Below are 16318 nucleotides of genomic sequence, written 5' to 3'. Positions count from 1 at the left end.
GATAATTTTGTGTGCTACGCTTAAGTCCAACTGTAGGTGGTGTAGTTCAAGGCTGTCCAAGCCCAAAATCTCAAGCCTGGTGATGTAGGGTATTATGTTGCAAGCAGAGGAGTGTAGTACTCTTCTTGTGAAAATAATTCTGCACTTGCTCAATTGTATTAATGTCTGATATACAGTGCTTTACCCTTCACCGCCTTGTTTTTTGCACGCTACTTGGCTACTTTTGATTCTCAGGTGGTTCTCTCTGTTGGAAAGATCTACTGAGTCTGCAGTTCCTGATGGCTGTTGACCAACAGATGCCTGCAGTTCTCCCTGGGAGTTGTGCACACCCAGAAGAAAGGTGTCATATTCCTAAGTCCCACAGCCAGACTTTAAACCTTCCCTTTTGTCCCAAGCATTGTCCCAGCGAGACCCAAGTACATTGCAAAAAAAAAAAAAAGTGTACTGTGCACTACATCCCTTGCCTTGGAGAGCCTGGATGGTCTAGTAATTGGCCTGTTGTCATTTTCCTCCATGGCACTATTTTGCTTGATTTACATAGGCTTGGGGCCAAGATGTCAAAAACAAGGAAGCAAGAATGACATGGTTTGCAACAAGGTAGGTTTTATGGGGGAAATCCGGAGCCTTGGAAACTGTAAGAGGAATTTCCCAGCCTCTCTTGCTCCTGAGTTAATTAAGGAGAAGTCTTTTTGAAGTGCTTTTTAATAGCTATCTCCCCATCTGGGTTGAATTGCTATTTACAGAATAATCTGTCAATGGACTTGAGCCTCAGCTTTGTCAGCCCTCCGTGGCCTCCTCCAAACAGACACTTTGATCCAAGTGCAAATGCATAGCCAGAAATCTAGCTTCATCCAATTGATGCACCCAGGAAAACTTTGCTCTGCCATTGCAGTCAAGGCATGGAAAGGACAACTATAAATTAATCTTTAGCTAGGATAAAGCAAATTGGCCTCTCCCGCTCAATCCAACAAAAGGCTGCAGGCAGACCCCATTAATCAAAGAGTTTTGGCTCTTGAGGAATAGGGAAAGAGCCTTTTCTACTGTGGCTCCCAGCTCTTGCCACCTGAGTCTGCCCTCACCCTTTTGGTCTTTCAAAAGGATGTAAAAACCTACTTTGCCATGGACCTGGGGTCCTGATGGGGACACTCTGTGCTGTAGGTGGCTGTTGGATGACTAGGAAAATGCCACCACTGCATTGTCCTTGCCTTTGTTTTTTTCATTTATTTAGTGTTGTTAACAGTTTTTATCATAAGCCATCCAGAGTCGCTTTGCAGAGTGAGATAGATGGTGCATAAATTAAGTCAATCGATCAATTTTGGAGCAACTGGCAGCCACTGCTCTAATTTGGGGATCCAGATCCATCTTGTAAACTGTTTTGGAGATAGAAGAAAAATAAATTGTTTCTGTCCTGATCTAAATGTGCTTTACCCAACACTGTGTGCACAAATTGGAAATATCTATCTTATTAGGAGAACCCACACAGTCCTTATGAAATGGCCAAAGCTATTGTCTATGATTTTTGGAAACTATATGAGCGGAACTCCATCCATATAGCCATTTACCTGAATGGCTTCCCATGATTGGAACATTTTAATGGAATAACTGCAATTTGATTATGAGGTTGTATGAACTAGGAAGTAGAAAACATAAGTGTGTTCAAGGACAGTAGCGTATTCGGAAAAGTTTGTTCTATATCAGCCTAGAAGTGCACTTAGTAACTCTGGACCAATCACTTCCCTTATGCTGGCTCAGTGTGGCTCATAAGTCAACTCTGTCACTGAAGAACAAGAATGTTTCCTAACCATTTTCTGTTGGTATATAGAATGCAGAATACAAAATAATAGACTTGGAAGGGACCTTGGTGGTCTTCTAGTCCAGCCCCTGTTCAATTAGGTGACCCATTACCATTTCAAACAAGTGGCTGTCCAGTCTTTTCTTAAACGCCTCCAGTGATGGAGCACCTTGAACTTCTGAAGGCAAGCCGTTCCACTGGTTAATTATTCTCCTGTTCGGAAGTTTCTCCTTAATTCCAGGTTGCTACTCTCCTTGATTAGTTTCTATCCATTGTTTCTTGTCTTACCTTCTGGTAGTTTGGCAGCCCCTCAAATATTGGAATGCTGCTGTCATGTCATCCCTAGTCCTTCTTTTCACTACACTAAACATAACCCATTCCTGCAACCATTCTTCATATGTTTTAATCTCTAGGCCCTTAATCATCTTAGTTGCACATCTTTGCATTCTAAGTAACCCTATCTTTTTCATGCAGGGAAAGTCTGGCTGTAGCAGATTATATATTGGTAACTTTTACATTTAGATTATTAAAATACGTTCTATTTCAGTCTGCCCTTGTACTGCAGATGACCCAGAGGCTTCAGCTGATGTGGAATAGAATGAGAGGTCATTTGCACATAAGTCCTCTATTGTAGTAATGACATTGCCAAGTGTCTATTGAACCAGGTTCAATATGTTGCTGTTGAAATGTAAGGATCGCTGACAGGTCAGCTTTGTTGTGACAGAGTCAATGGCTACAAATGACTGAAGAGGGGCTGAAAACCACAGAGCGCTATCTTATGGTTACTGACAACGCCATGGCTCCAAAAGGCTCTCTTTCCTGAAATGCACGCGATGGCTCCTAGGGGGATGTGAAATAAGATTGAAACAGCTGTTTCATGTTCAACACATGCAGTTTCAAAGTTGTTGGAAATGTTCTGCGTTTGAAACATGACTCTTTCTAAATCATCAAAATAGTTCATTTTGAATGCAAAAGAAAATGTTTCAAACTGGAAATCTCAGAATTCTTGGAATCAGAAATGTTTCATTTACAGCAGGGGTGTCAAACTCGATTTCATTGAGAGCCACATCAGGGTTGTGTTTGACCTCAGGGGAACGTGGGGTGTGTGGCCAGGATGGGCATGGACAGCTTGACATCACTTGTGTAGGGGGCAGCTATGGTGGCCCCAGCATTCTGCCAGTGAAAACGGGCTCCCGGGCTCCATTTTTGGCTACGACTGCCTCCTGCAGCCCTCTGCCAACACAAACCAAGCTCGAGGAGGGGCTGCACATGCCCCCCCCCCCGGAGCTCCATTTTTGCTCACAGAGGCACCACAGGCTTGTCCTTCGCTATTTCCAGAGCGGCCCCACGGGCCAGATCTAAGCATCCTGTGGGCCGGATCCAACCCACGGGTCTTGAGTTTGACACCCCTGATCTACAATAACATATTACACACACAGAGAGAGACATAGGGTTGAGAATTTTAAATACAAGAATAAAATTAACAGAAACTAGCAAAGTAAAAAAGTAAAGAGAAAGGGTGGGGGAAAGAATGAAAAAAAACTAAAATTGCAAAAAAAGTAGCAGATAAAAGAAAAAAAGGAAAGATGCAAAGAAGTGACTTCTTTGCAGCAGTTATAACTATGATTATTTTCTTAAACCTCCCTCTTTAAAGTTACAATGTGACTCTCTTCTTTCTATAATCTATCCTGTCTAATCATCAAAACCATCAATCATTAATTTTTTTCTTTTTTACGTAAAAATACAATCACCAATAAGTAGATATAGTCCAACAGATATTGTCTTTTCTTTCATTAAGTAAGTCTGACCACTTCTGTCGCGTTCACCAACCATTCCTGTCACAGCTATTGTCAAATATTTCCATCCACAATAATCTCACTGTAGTTATCATACATAACCTACAGTAACATATTCGCCTAATTCCTCCCTGTTTCAACACAGTACACGCAGCTTTGGCTTTCTTTCTCTTCTCCTTTTGTTGTTCACTTTTAAATCAAATATGTTTTGAATTGACTCAACCCACTGGCTTTTCTTTCGTTGTTATTATTTGTAAGGTACTTTGAGATTCATAATGAGAAGTGTCACATAGATATATTAAGCAAATAGTTCAAGCGGCCTGACTGGCAAGTTACCGGTAATATATCTGTGAACAGCCCCACAATTCCAAATGTCTCTTTTCTTATTGAAAGCTGGTGTGATTTTTTGGGGGGGCTAGAAAAGAAGTAGGAGATATTGCTTGCCTGGATTTAGTACATTTTTATTGTACTAAAAAGAGCTCTACAATGTTAGGAGGTTTAATTTTGTGATGCTAGTTAAGCCCTGTCTGAATTCACCCATTGCTTCATGGAGGATTTGTTTCCCATGTCCGCCTGCAAGAAGAAAAGGACTTTCCTACTAGCACTTAGCAATAGAACTTAGATTGATATACTACTTCACAGTGCTTTATAGCCCTCTCTAAGTGGTTTACAAAGTATGCGTATTGCCCCCAACAATCTGGGTTCTCATTTTACCAACTTCAGAAGGATGGAAGGCTCAGTCAACCTTGAGCCTGGTGAGATTTGAACTGCCAAATTTCAGGCAGCCAGCAGTCAGCAGAAGTAGCCTGCAGTACTGCATTCTAACCACTGTGTCACCACGGTTCATACTATACACCTTTTCCCATGGTGGAAACTGAGTAAACCAGTAAATGCCATGAGACACCACATCGTCTACATTTCATTCAAAGCAAGGTAGATCTGCAGATACATAAGCTGGTGGTGCTATCTATTCCACTTTTTTCTAGCTTATCAAGAAGTAGATTGTGGTCTACTTTGTTGAATGCCTTGCTGAAATCTAAATATATTATGTCCACAGTATTTCGCTGGTCTACTAATTTAATCACTATGTTGAAGAATGACATAAGATTGGTTTGGCATGTACTGTTTTTAACAATCCCATGCTGACTCTTGTTATTATTTTACTTGTTTCTAGATATTGGCAGATCTGTTTTTTAATTATCTTTTCCAGTATCTTTCCCGGTATTGATGTTAGGCTAATTGGTCTATAGTTTCCTGGGTCTGTTTTCCCCTTTTTTGAAGATGGGAACATCAGCTCTTTTCCAGTCCTCTGGTAGTTCCTCGGTGCTCCAGGATGAAGATCAGATTTAGCGGTGAAGGATAAAATGAATTATCTATTCCTACTAGTGCCATTTCCTCCTTTTCAAATTCAGTTCTGTTTTTTTTTTTTTTCTTCCTCTTTGGCTTAGTGACTTTATAGTCACTGGTTGGGAGTTTGTCGTGCATAATAATTCTCACCACCACTGGTAACTTGCAGAATATGGCAGACAAAAGCTTGGATGTTTTTAACCCAATGAAACCATTTGCTCATATTCCTGGAGCCAGGATACAATGCTGTTCTGATGGACTAAGAACACGTGCCAAAGACATCTATTTGTTTTAGGAAAAAAATACCTCTATTATCTACTGGAATAACTTCAGTTATACTGTACAGTGATAAACATTATGATGGCTATGTAAATACTTCCAGATGAAGGTTTACATATGTATCAGCTGCATGTATGGAAACACTCCCACAAAGCAGTTTCCTTTTCTAGATTAAGGCCCACCGAACGTTAATGAAAATGGAAGAATGCTCTTCCATCTTTCCTCCTGCAGTAAAGTAAAAGGTTTGGCATTTTCTTGTGATTAGATTAGGTTAGATTAGAGTAAGGAATTATAAATTATAAAATGGGGCTTAAAGAATTGTTTAGATTCTTTGCCTAGGTAATAGTTCTGTATATTCCTATCAAGATCAGCTCCCTGGCTCTCTAGAGGAAAATGTATCATGTCCCACCAAGGAAGCACTAAATCAATTGAGAAACTCCCTTATTCAACAGGAAAGCTTGATTTTGTGGTTTATAATTCATGTGCCATTGCTCCATTTATGTCCATGAGGCAGCTGGTCTTATTTGCCTAGCTGAATGAGCAAGTTTGGAAAATGACCACAGCTTTCACAAAATGCATTACCCCGCCAAAATGGAAGTGTAATTATTTCCAAAACACAAAGGAAAAATATAGTGACTTTATTTGTACATGTCAAAAAGGACATCTACGTGTGTCTAAATATCCATTTTATAAATATTTGGGTAGAATAGAATAGAATAGAATAGAATAGAATAGAATAGAATAGAATAGAATAGAATAGAATTCTTCATTGGCATGATTGGACACACAAGGAATTTGTCTTGGTGCATATGCTTTCAGTGTACATAAAAGAAAAGATACATTAGTCAAGAGTCAAGAATCATCATAAGGTATAACACTTAATAATAGTCATAGGGTACAATAAGCAATCAAATCATACTAGGAAACAGGAAATATAAATCGTAAGGAGACAAGTGACAAAGTTACAGTCATACAGTCACAAGTGGGAGGGAAGGGGTGATAAGGAGTGATGAGAAGGTTAATAATAATAGTGCAGACTTTGTAAATAGTTGGACAGTGTTGAGGGAATTATTTGTTTAGCAGAGTGATAGCGTTCAGGAAAAAAACTGTCCTTGTGTCTAGTTGTTCTGGTGCGCAGTGCTCTATAACGTCGTTTTGAGAATAGGAATTGAAACAGTTTATGTCCAGGATGTGAGGGGTCTGTAAATATTTTCACAGCCCTTAGGACGTCTGCCATAACCTTTGTTCCAAGTTGTTGTTCTTTAAGGATGTTCTTAAAATCTTAAAGAACTGTATTATGGATGGCTGCTCTATGTAGTGAGGTACTGGAACTACTGTTTGGAACAATTCTTTTTATAATGAAAGGTTTACAGTTAGTGTAAGGGCTCTGCTTACCCAAGCAGACTCATGATTCCCCTCACATGAAAGAGGTATTGTTTTGACTAGGACATTGTGTTCACTTTGATTGATGATTGATGTTGTCCCTAGGCTCATAGTTACATTACCTATAACACAGTTCTTGCAATATACAAATCTTCTGCATGTGCTGCTTGCCAGGGCCAAGGAAGGGTCCAAGGTCATATAAACTTCTACGTCCAGGGAAGACATTTTCCTGGGCATAATTTCAATTGGCAAAGAAAAAAACAACAACAGAAAGTGATCCATCCCTCTTGATGCAATATTTAGGGATATGATATTTAAACCCCTCTCCAAAGGTCCAGCTGTGCTGCCTCATCATGCCTGTTTCTTTCCTCACCAGATCTTATTTTATGCTGGCAGAAAGGTTGCTTTCTTACACTTGACACCGGTGTTTGGAGTCAAATGAGGTTCAAAGACCTGGAGAGGAGTGGCTGCCAAGGTCAGTTGCTGCCAATGATCAGAAAGGCAATGTAGCTTAAAGTTGTGCATTGCGTATGTTTCTGTGACATCCTGTTGGGGTGTGTCATGTACTGTTGACTGATGCATTTTGGGAAGCCTTGCTAGCAACTATTATGCTTGGCAGCAATTTATCCACAGAGTATCTGCTGGCAGGCGGTGACATTTCTTCTTGCTTACTCTACAGAATACACTGGTGACATCGCTGTCTTGAGAGTATATATAGCATCGAACAATTTTGGCTTACACAATTCTGAACTTGGAAGGAACACTATTGTTTCGTGGTGGTGATAATTTTTAAATAACCAATTATAATTTATGTGATATTATCTTGGCCTATTTTGGCTTAATATCCTGGACACAATTGTGCACTTGTGATTTGCATTCTTCACAAGTCAAAGCTTTGCTGGGGTTCTGGTACCAAAATGTGCCAAATATTTAGCAAGCCTTCCAATTCAGCAAGGACACTGCCATTTATTGTGTAATTTACAGCAACTCTTACAAAAATGGCAAAAATGCAAAACAAGAGTTTTCCTTGCAACCAAAACCAAGTTATCATGAGCTTCAGAACGATAATACAAAAATAGAGACAGAGAACTTCTTCTTAAACATCCTCATCTTATGTATCTCATCCCTGATTCCTCCATATGTCAATTTTGATACTATCTTGTTCTGTAAGACTGAAAAGTCTGGTGGAAATATTCTGTAACTTCCCATAAAATTCCAGATTGAAATGGCTGTTATACTTTGAAATAACCACAATAAATTTTGCTAATTAATTGTTAGGGTGATCCAGATTATGTTGACATGAATTAAAGTTATGGATACATACATTTGAGCCCAAGATGCATATTTTGTCATTTAAAACTTTAATATTTTCTAATAATTTCTAATATTTTCTAATATTTTCTAATAGATATTTTCTATCTATTTTTCAATGTGACATAAAGGAAATTCATTAATTAAACTGGAAGCATTAATATAAACTGGATTTAATTTATTTTTAATTCAAATTAAATGTAAATTCTACTGTTCATTCATCAGCTTCATCAACTCTGCAGTTTTGCCATAGTGTTTTCATGCCATCACAAATGGTTTTGCAGCTTCCAGTGATGCCATTATGTAGTGTATTTTTTAATTTCATGTTGTACTTTTGGGAGAAATGTATTTTTCACATCCAATTCCTGGCTGGTTAGTATAGTAGTCAGCCAAAGCTGTAATAATTCACATAGCAGTGCCAGTGACAATTCTCTTCCCGTGTTGTTCTGCAATATTTATTTATTTTTCAAATTTATGTAGCTGCTCATCTCACACAAAGTACAGGTTTGCTCATATATTCAGTCAGTGACAATGAAACAATAAGATTTCAGTGTGATTAAAGTTTTTAAAATAATGTGGAACATAATAAATATCAACACAAAGTCTTTATAAGTAGTAACTGAAACTACAACTGTGCTTACAATCTTACTTCAGCTTTCCTTTGCTTTAGTGCCCTGTGAAAGCTGTAGATGCAAGGATTGGTCGCAATTTTACTTTTCATCACCACTGTAACTGAGATCAGGTACTAAATGAGGCAGTCATTAAATGAGGACTCTGTATTTTTTTTAAATAAAGCTTTGGATAGAGATGGCCAAACATATATTTTCAGAATTCATCAAGTTCAGTTATGTTGTTCATGAACCTGAGTAAGCAGTATCATCATAATGTCAAAGTAAATGACCCTGTATTCTCAAAGATTTCAACGTGATTTTGTTTCATTGGCAGAAACAGTTTCTAATGTTTTTGTGTGTTTTCTTAATGGATATGAATGAACTATGGTGCAAGGCTTCCAGCCATTCTGTCTGAAAAATTAAGTACATCTGTAAAATACAACTGAAAATATTTGCAATTGAAAATACTTGGCTTTCATTCTAGCTGTGGCATTTATGGATGAATAAAGTTCTTGCCCTTTCTTTAATTACTTACTTTTTTGCAACTGAAAAGACTTGGCTCTGATTTTGTCTATGGCATTTATAGACTGATCCTGCCCATATTTTTCTTATTCTTAATTGAACACAAGATTTAACCATAAGTACAGAAATTTACCAATCTTCCTGAGTGATGGAGTTCCAATTTTCATAGAAGGCTATGTAGATAAAGAGATGTTCATGTCTAAATAGTATAATTTTCTTACATGGATTCACACAGAATGCAGCAGAGGTTGTTTTTTTTAGTGAAACATGTAGAGAGAGTTATTATAAGGTTTGAGATCACTATATATAGACTGGGGAGGCTTAACTCTTCCATACTCCATTCAGAAATATTTGAAGGGGAAGGGGGTGTGTGTGATAGTGAAGATGGCAGCTATGACCATGTATTTGAAGAAACCTTGATCTTTTACATTGTTTTTCCCCCACCTTAATGAATCTATTCAGTTAAACAGCTTACTATATATTCAATATAAATTTATCCTGAATAGATAGAAGATGAAGCTATATGGCCTTGGATTTGGAGCCAGCAATACATCTTCACTTCACTTTTAACCATGTGAGTCCACTCTTTGATCGTAACTTGTGAATGGTGCTTTGGCATTTTAGTTTCTGTGGGAAAATCAACAAATCCTCTTTCTCAAGAAATCTAGGTCATGAACATGACATATTGTATGTTGTTAAAAGATATTATCTTCATACACAAACACACACACACACAGAACAGCTGGTCGGCAATACAGAAATCAACCTAAAGAAAAATAAAATTTAGAGCAGATATTTTAGGTGCTTCTGTATAAGCTACATGTTATGGCATATGGCAAAAGTATGAAAAAAGTCAAAAAGTCTTCTATATATTGGGAGAATGTTCCCAACTATAGTTGGACCTGGAAGATTGCCCAACATTCATATATGCCATTAACTTGAGTTATTGACAACTGCAGCAAAATTCCATTGCAATTGATCACCGTGTTTGTTATTGTTCTATTATGTAATTAAATCAATATGATATCAATGCTGGACTTTTCATTACTTGGCAGTTCCTGGCAAGCAATTAAGGTTAAAACAAAATCCTGTAAAAGGTCTAAACAGTGGCTTACATAATGCTGGACCAAATCAAATAACCTATTATTATTTACAATTTTGTGAACCCAGGTATTGTAGTTTGTAATCCATGGTTTATGGCAAAGTAAACAACTTTTATTCATGTGTTCATTAGATTTCTATTCTACTTTTCATCTGGGAGATGGAGGTTGCTTGCATGCACAGCTTCTTCACTTTTATACTTGTAACAATGAGTTCCAAAAGTAGGTTGGATTAATGAGCAGGAGTCACCCAGTAAATCTATATGGCTGAAGATGGACCTGGGTCTTCCAGGCCCAGACTAACATCTTAACTATCAAGTCACACTGGCTCTCACCAAGAATTGCTTTGTAACTCAGCCCTCCAAAGTTTCTGAGATAATTTTTGGCATTTTTTTTCTCCTTGCAGGAATGTGTTTTATTAAATTTAGTGGCTGCCCAACTCTAGATGACTCTTGGTAACTTCAAGAGTAAGAAATCATAAAACTTAAAGAGTAAGAAACTATAAAACTGAACAAAAACATCACACACATGAGGAAGGAGCAAACACAGTACACCAAAGAAATTCAGAGAAAGGAAAAAGTAGCAGCAACAGACTTCTGGGAGGTACTTCTGCCCTCAAAAGTTTTCCAATTTCCCTCTCATAGGCTAAAATTGGGCTCCTATAGAAATAGCGAAGTAATTTTGGGAAGTGGGATGGAGGAGGGATAGAAGGATAGAAAGAGGAAGAATTTTCTACCCAGAGACCCCACATCTGTAGCAATATTGCCATCAAAATACTGTTTGATGAGCTATTGAGTTGTACCTATAGGGTTGAACTCAGCTACAACCCTATTACATAAAATGTATTTAATGGCATTTAAATTGCCCTAACCTGACTGGTCTGGGAAGCAGTATTTGGAAGTAACACTTATTAGAGAAGCAAACCATATCAAGAATGTATTTTTATAATAACTGGCCTAAAATATCTGACTGTTCTTAATAACAGGTCCAGACAAAGCAGTCCAAGCTAAACAAAAGTTACAGTTAAAATGTCCATTTCCCCAAAATTTCATTTCTTTTCCAAATGTTACCAGTCTGAATCCTTAATGGAATTTATTTTTTTTTACAATAAAGATGCTACAAATAGGTTTCATGTATAACAAGAAAAGTCCAAAATTATACATTTCATTATTTGAAGCATTGTAAGATATATGTTTATTCCAGCAATTCTAAATATTTTGAAGATGTACATTCCAATATACAATGTCTATTTGAGTTGATATAACACAGAACTGAGGTATAAATCAGCAAATTACAACACATATAGCAAAAATATTTGACTGCCAGTGTTCAAGATAACCAAGATTTGTCATGTTCATTGAGATGCAGTTCCAATTCTTTTCACAGCTGTAGAAAAATCGTTAGCCAGGATTCAACACATTAATATGTGCATGCGTACACAAAAACACACAAACTAAGACATATTTGTAACCATACCGGTATTTGAAAATATGCAGTATGTCAATAATGTTTGTAAAGAAGAATATTGGAAAACAGTGAAAGGCCAGCAAAAGGAAGATGTAGGTGTGCAGAAGATACTGATTTTTGTTTATTTTAAATATTCATACTGGTATTTTATACTGGTTTGCTATTTGTATAAGTAAACCTATACAGGTTTAGTTGGTTAATAAACATTAATTTGAGAAAAAGAAAATAGATTTCTAACTGTAGCAATATAACTCATGAAAAAAAGTAGGGTAGCAATTTGGATTCAAGCCATAATCCTTTTGGATTCATATTTAGACACTTGGCGTGTATATAAAGAAATGTACTGCTCAAAGACCTCTAATACATAAGTAGGAATTTTCTAGGGCCTGGCTCCCGGAAAGCTACTATTTTAGTAGTACTACCTTTCTCTATCAGATTACACCACCTACCTCCATCTTCCCATGTTGTTATTCACAGAAATAAAAACAAAGCCGCTTAGCTACTCATTTTGATTTATCCTTATTTTGACTTCAGCCACTGATATGCCGTAAACTTGTGTTTTTAACTCTGGGTTAGCAAGATTGCATTGTTGCTGTTTAACACCTGTTTCAGTTTTCCTTCCCAAGAATGTAAGCACTTAATCATTGCAAATGGAGTGTGAAATGGAAACAGGTGGGAGAGAAAGGATTTGAATTCACATTTTATTCGGAGCATGGCCAGGTAAACAAGTTCCAGAGCTTTCTCTGACTGTAGGACTCATTGTTGATTCCTTGGCTTAAAGTGGTAATATGTGCCAGGAAAAGATATGTGCAATCAGAGCAATCAAATAGCCACTCAGTTATGGCTCTATGGCCCCTTAGTGTATCATGTGCTCTTCTACATTGTTTTCTATTGGGAAAGCAAAAAGAGAAATTAAACTGTCATGATGTAGGATTCCTATGAAACCATTGGCTGGAACAGGGGGGAAAGTTATACTTCTAACCCATCTTGGCTTGTGCTTACACTCTCCCGGTTCTGATTTCAAAGTCAAATTAGGTAAACAAAGACAGTTTCTATCTGAACAGAGTTGAAAAACAGTGGAAAAGATGATGCATGATGCGCAAACTGATTTCAGTGCGCAAACTGCTATATTTTAATTTCTGTCTTAATTCTGTCATATTCATCCATAATGCACTCCTAATCTAGCTGTATATTCATATTGCTTAGCAACTAGGTGGAATCAATAAAATTAGTGTAAAAGTTTTCCCCCCCTTTTTGATACCCTATTTTCCTTCTGCAATAAGCTTATCCTAATTCTGAACCACTAGAATTCTATATTAGTCTGTTTTAACATTATTACAGTGTTGATTTAAATTGTTCGTCCTATAATGTGGAATCTAGGAAATGTTGTCAAATTTTACATTCACTGTTTTTTTTAGAGATATTCTGCTGATAAAGAGCTGCTTGGCTAAAATGGAGGTCAGCAGAGGCTAAGTAGTTGGGACTTTATTAATTCTATTTACTGTGAGATGGTAAAGTGTTTACAGAATTTTACACTGGTCATTTTAGTTCCCAAGAGAGCAGCAACCTGATCCTTTTTTTTCCTGTTAGACATGCATTCCAAAAATAACCTAACTGCTATATTAAAAAGAAACTGTATATATTCCACTCTCTTTCTAATGTTACAGATTTGGATCTGTACTAGTACAGAACCAATGACAACAAAAGAAAGTATGCATCCTGAATACCCAGCAGAGAGGAAATTAATAAGAATGTAACACCTGAAACCAGGATGAGTAATTGAATTTGGATGGTAATGCTGGCATCCAACCACCTGGGATGGGAATGACTCTTCTTGACAGCCCCAGACAGTATTACATCTGTAGAAGAAATAATTTGAAACTCAGTGAACCAGTGAATGTCTATATGCATTTCCTTTTTCGGTGCCCTGCAATTTTGTTCCCCATCTCTGCCAGCAGCAACCTAAGTTTCGAAGAAAAGACAGCTAGTAATTATAGCCACAAAGTTATGCCTGTAACTCATGATGAAGCGAGTAAAAGTTGCTTTCTTATAGCCATGATGGCCCAGTGGTTGGTTAGAATATAGTATTTGCAGGCCAATTCTGCCCATAGCCTGGAGTTTGATCCTGATGGGCTCAAGGTTGACTCACCTCCCATCCTTCCGAGGTTGATAAAATGAGAACCCAGATTGTTGGGGGAAATATGCTGACATTTGTAAACCACTCAGAGCGTGCTGCAAAGCACTATGAAACGATATATAAGTTAAGTGCTATTGCTATTTCAGACTATAAGTGGAGAGATTTGTAAAGTATCTTGCGGGGTGGGGAACAGTATGGCCTTCCCACAATATTGTTCTTGAACTACATTTTCCGATAGCCCTTCCCATTGTTCCTGCTAGCTCAGCGTGGTTGGATTACATTGTTCACATTCAGCCTTATTGAGCAATTCGGGCTTTGAATAATTACCTAAAACCTAAAAAGTTAGGAGCTACTTAAATTTCATAGGATAATATATCAAAGTATCAGTGTCATAACAGCAAAACAATGTCTGGGAGCCTTTATTCATCTTCCATCACCAAAGTAAAGAACTGCTAATGGGTTCTCTCAAGAACTTCACAATGTAAAAGAGGTAGTAATTATATATTCACAATAAGATGTATTTGTAAATATATCACCAATATTGATAACAAACAAGGAACCATAGACTGTCGATAGTAGAATTGTTAGTTTTTAATCATTTTTTTTCTATTTCTTTTCTTCTTCTTCTGTGTGTTGTGTATGTGTTTGTTTGATATTTTAGTTTTATAATCAATAAAATATTGCAAGAAAAAAAAAAAGAACTTCACAATGGGCAAGTCAAAACTAGGTACAGGAGATACCATACCTCCTGGAGATACCATAATGTCAAGATCAAAACCAGCATTTTGAATTGTACATAGATGTGAAAGCACTGCCATGAACCCACAACATTGTGTCATGTGCTCATGTCACTATGTATACAAATAATTAGGCTGCAACATTCTGGACTAATTGAAACTTTAGGGTAATTTTCAAAAGAAGTTCCATGTAGACTACATTGAAGAAATGTAGGGCACAAATCACTGTGCTTCATACAGTATTCTTGTCTTGGTAAGACTGTAACTATTGAATCAGGCCGGGGTTGGACAAACATCACCTGGGTGTGGCTTCTATCGGCCTATCTAGCTGTACACATAAATCCAGGAGATCCCATGTTATGAGCTTTCAATCCAATGGCAGACTAAAACTATATTGAGGTAGATTATAATGACAGAACCTTTACCAGGTGTCCCAGGTAGACAGAAGACATGAGTAGATGAACTAATACTACATTATAAGGCTACATTAACCGAATCTTCTAAGTCTGAAAGTACAGACTTCCTGCCACCACTTTAACTGCTTGACCCATTAGGGTGGTCCTTCCTAAATTTCTTTCTCTATTAAGACACTGGGGGCTCCTGCCTCTCTTGTATAACTCCTAAGCAACATCTCTTCCCCTTGTTCTCCAAGGTCATTCTCATATTCCATTACAAGCTTGAGAGCCTTATTTTGTACTTTCTCTCCTTTCCCTCTTATACGGCCCACCTGAGCCTTTTCATATTATCTTGTTTCCCAAGGATTAAGAAACATTTCACGCATCTTTGCTTATGTAAGAGATTATGTTTTACCTTCAGGATCAGTTCCCCAATTCTCTACAAGAATCTGGTCCTTCAAGGGCAGTGCCACCCCATCAAGAGACACAATTGGAGGCACCAGGAACCTGCAATGGACATTATTATCAGTACTAATATTATTTGTAGCAATGACTTTATTCGGCCATTTATTGCACAAAACAAAGCAAAACTAATACCCCTTTCCTTCTTCTATGAGTGAGCTTTAAAACCTAAGTGGGTACAATTAATTATTATTATTATTACTATTCATTCAATTTATTTGTTGTCCATCTCCCCAATAAGGTGACTGTGGGCCTTGTGTAAAGTTTCTTGTCCCTGGGATTTTCTAAATTATACTTAACATCAGTTGTGATGCTTCTGTTTCTACACAGAAACTGTGATAGGATGGCATAAATATTAATAATGGCAATGAAGAAAATATTTATACTGATCCTAGGAGAAAAGGAAAAGTTGTTAGCATAAGAATAAAAAAGTATAGAACATGTAATACTGAAGGATAAAGGAACTGATTACCTATTTAAAGGACAAAGGAAGTTATAATGTATATTAATAATTAACCAAGTAATGATTATAAGTATTGTCAGCTGTTCTTATACATTTATAATACTCTCTCTGTATCTATATTTGGTCCTGAGGCTGTATGGGATTACAGAGTTAAGGGGCAGTGAGTTTTCTCAAGGTCAGCATATGTACTACTCAGTTTTACATCTCACATGATGGTTTTATTTGCAGTAATTCTATGTCTAGAAATAAAACAAAAATTTAATTGGTGTGATAAATTGAAATTACCATGTATATCTGGGGGAAGAGCTTTTAATTTAGAAAAAAAATGGAAATTAGGCAGAACAAAATCCATTTATACTGCCAAATGTAAACAGATCTTACTGGAGTGTAATATGATACAAAATACTAATTTTAGTTCCATGTGTGAGCCTAGTATCTAAATAATATCTAAATAATAAAAATAAATGAAAAAATGTCCTAGCTGAAATCTTTTATTCTATTAACCTGTAGGCAGAA

The 16318-nt window shown here is 37.1% G+C and overlaps 1 protein-coding gene and 1 long non-coding RNA gene across 3 annotated transcripts in view; one reads left to right on the top strand and one right to left on the bottom strand.

Moving 5' to 3' along the window:
* Positions 1-16318, top strand: part of OSBPL5 (oxysterol binding protein like 5) — a 160801-nt gene that overhangs the window by 1663 nt on the left and 142820 nt on the right. The window lies entirely within an intron of this gene.
* The window catches only part of LOC113412475 (uncharacterized), a 44333-nt gene that overhangs the window by 23937 nt on the left and 4078 nt on the right, over positions 1-16318 (bottom strand). Inside the window, exons 2-3 of one of the 2 annotated variants that reach the window (XR_015746650.1) lie at positions 15293-15384; positions 13437-13570 (exon numbers count right to left, since the gene is read on the bottom strand). This is a non-coding gene — a long non-coding RNA (uncharacterized LOC113412475). Of the gene's footprint in view, positions 1-13436; positions 13571-15292; positions 15385-16318 lie in introns of those variants that run through there. The other variant, XR_015746649.1, reaches the window with a different exon arrangement.

Source organism: Notechis scutatus, chromosome 1, assembly GCF_049901735.1.
Source record: "Notechis scutatus isolate UNSWTSFEM ecotype Mainland chromosome 1, rNotScu1.2, whole genome shotgun sequence".
Lineage (NCBI taxonomy): Eukaryota > Metazoa > Chordata > Lepidosauria > Squamata > Elapidae > Notechis > Notechis scutatus.
This window is presented reverse-complemented; position numbering and strand designations above follow the sequence as displayed.